At 34.6% G+C, this 3,119-nt stretch overlaps 1 long non-coding RNA gene across 1 annotated transcript; it reads right to left on the bottom strand.

Moving 5' to 3' along the window:
- Positions 1–386: 386 nt before the first annotated feature.
- Positions 387–2,626, bottom strand: LOC147027146 (uncharacterized). The gene is made up of 2 exons (XR_015058705.1): positions 1,855–2,626; positions 387–1,757 (listed from the first exon to the last, which is right to left on the bottom strand). It is a non-coding gene; the product is annotated as an uncharacterized LOC147027146 (long non-coding RNA).
- Between the last annotated feature and the right edge of the window lie 493 nt (positions 2,627–3,119).

The following is a 3,119-nucleotide window of genomic DNA, read 5'->3' on the forward strand; positions in this document are numbered from 1 at the left end:
AGGGGGACGTTCTTAGATCTGTGAACCCCAAACACAGAATCCTCAACTGAATAGTCAAGGCTTAACTTTGTTTGTTGGTGTGTATGTGTGTGTGTCCCAACCCTCACATTCAAAATCTCAACCCCAACCCTCACATTCAAAATCTCAACCCCAACTCAATCCTCACCCAACACAGTCTTTTTCAAAATGAGATTTCCACCTATATATATATATATATATATATATATATATATATATATATATATATATATATATATATATATATATATATATATATATATATATATATTTTACGTTTTTTTTTCTCTTCTTCCAATTCTGTCTTTTAAGGCTTTCAGGTTTGATGACGTAAAAGGGGGAGTAAGCCTGCACTTTCTTCCCAGAACTTTCTTGATCTTGCTCCCATCAAGCACCATCCGACAAAGAACTACATCGATAGGTTTAGATCCCAAAGAGTGATAGCAACTCCAAAAGTCTCCAAAATATAAATAAATAAAATAATAATAATAATAAATAAATAAATAAATAAATAAAAGCCCCCAAAAAAGTTTCAAGTGTCCAACATAAACCCAACTTTCCAAGTCTTCAAGGTATAACCACATTCCCGTTGAGTTTCCAAGATATGTATCACATTGTGAGTTATCAATCCAGAACCCACATTTCAAGTATTCAAAGTAAAACCAACTTACAAAGTCTCTTAAGGATAACTCATTTACTGATTTTTTCAAAATTTGTGAGTCTCCAAGGTAGGACCCATATTTAGAACCTTCTTGGCAGAACCCTTTTCCTGAGTCTCCAAGGTAGTTATTTAAACCATCAAGGCAGAACTCATTTACTGATTTTTTCAAAATTTGTGAGTCTCCAAGGTAGGCCCCATATTTAGAACCATCTTGGCAGAACCCTTTTCCTGAGTCTCCAAGGTAGTTATTTAAACCATCAAGGCAGAACTCATTTACTGATTTTTTCAAAATTTGTGAGTCTCCAAGGTAGGCCCCATATTTAGAACCATCTTGGCAGAACCCTTTTCCTGAGTCTCCAAGGTAGTTATTTAAACCATCAAGGCAGAACTCATTTACTGATTTTTTAAAATTTGTGAGTCTCCAAGGTAGGCCCCATATTTAGAACCATCTTGGCAGAACCCTTTTCCTGAGTCTCCAAGGTAGTTATTTAAACCATCAAGGCAGAACTCATTTACTGATTTTTTCAAAATTTGTGAGTCTCCAAGGTAAAACTTGTATTCTGGCTCATCAAGGTATAACTTGTTCAGTGGGTATTGTCTTGATAACTCACAATGAGTACTATTGCTGTAAAACTCTTTTTCAGGATTTTGCTGGTCTCCAAGGTATAACTCTTTGGTTGGGTCATCAAGGACGAACTCGTTCTGTGGGTCTTGGTCGCTCATAAGGTCTTCAACCAAGCCAACAATTTCGCCCCAAGTTGTAGCAAAAGCAGTATTTTCATTTCGTATTTCAGACACAATTTCCTGTGAGAGAAAATAATAATGTATTAATTAAGTTATTTAATTATTAAATGAGTATGCTTCAATCAAAGTTTGAAAATAGGAAAATAAAAAATCTTACCTCAATAGATAAGAGGTTTGAATGCAGTTCATCAACTTGAAGGTTTAGTTCCATACAAGACAGAGAGTTCCAAGGAACACCAAAGTCATCCCACTCAAGGTCTTCAACCAAGCCAACAATTTCCCCCCAAGTTGTAGCAAAAGCAGTATTTTCATTTCGTATTTCAGACACAATTTCCTGTGAGAGAAAATAATAATGTATTAATTAAGTTATTTAATTATCAAATGAGTATGCTTCAATCAAAGTTTGAAAATAGGAAAATAAAAAATCTTACCTCAATAGATAAGAGGTTTGAATCCAGTTCATCAACTTGAAGGTTTAGTTCCATAGAAGACAGACAGTTCGAGCCAAGCACACAGAACACCATTGCCAGCAAAAACAAATGTTTAAAATGGAGCCTGGGTTTGAAGCTTTTATAGAGAAAGACTGGTGGGTGTGGTTTCCTTTGGAAATTCCCTGGGCAAGCCTAGGCAAGCCTTCATTGGGAAATTTTTCAAAACCATAACATCCTGTAATTTTCTAGTGATTTCTTTGTGAGTCAGAGATGAACTGGAAATGATGTAAGAGTGGGCGGGGGCTTAGCAAAAGTAGGCGGAGCTTAGGAAAAGTGGGCGTGGCTTAACAAAAGTGGGCGGGGCTTAAAGAAAAGTGGGCGGGGCTTAACAAAAAATAACCTGTGGCTCAGGAGGTGGTCAAACAAGAGCATTAAGAGAAGTTTATCATTTCGTAATGGCACAAATGGGGTATCTTAAAAAATATAAAGATTCAAATGTTTTGTTTGTCAATATTTTAGATGGGGATTATTGTGCAAAGAAAATTAAACTATTGAAGGAATTTGAGAATGAACAAATCTTTATAGGTTCAATGAGTGAGCTGTTCAACCCTCAGGTGTTCAATTCAATGAGGTTCAACCTCCAAGTTAAAAGGGGAGACAAATAAATATACCTTGGGATAAAAAGGGGGGTTTATTTTTAGGGAAAAAAAATATAAATCGCTGAAAATCCCCCATTCATTTACATGGGGAAAAGTGAGCCAGAATCAGTATTCTTACCCTACTACTATGAGTTCTTCAATTTCCTTCAGTGGAAGGGCTTTTAGTATATCTGGAAGAATATCAATTCGTTTAGAAACAAAAGTTTTTGTTTGGAAACAAAAGTTTCTCCTCTCCTTCTGGCAATATATTCAAAACTAGAAAAACAATGAAACAAGAAAAAGTATCAAAAAAGAAAAACCTTATGGATAAAGCTTTCGAAAGAAAAGATAAGACCATCTGTCATATCCAAGTAGAAATTTTTATTTTTTTCTACAACCCCAAAGATGTAAGTCCTGATGAAATAAAAGATGTTTATACATCAGGTGAAATGACATTTCGTTCAATAGTAGTTAAGGATCATTTTAAAATTACCTTCAAAGTAAAAAAAAATGTCGTAGTTGAATCTGTTAATGAAAAAAAGGTATATAGATATAGATGGTAATGTTTTTTCGACTAATTATATATGAGTCATTATTCAACTGAAGATTGTGAAGATTTTGAGAGTG

This window comes from Eptatretus burgeri, chromosome 5 (genome assembly GCF_056783735.1).
Source record: "Eptatretus burgeri isolate ZD-2024b chromosome 5, Ebu_testis_v1, whole genome shotgun sequence".
NCBI lineage: Eukaryota > Metazoa > Chordata > Myxini > Myxiniformes > Myxinidae > Eptatretus > Eptatretus burgeri.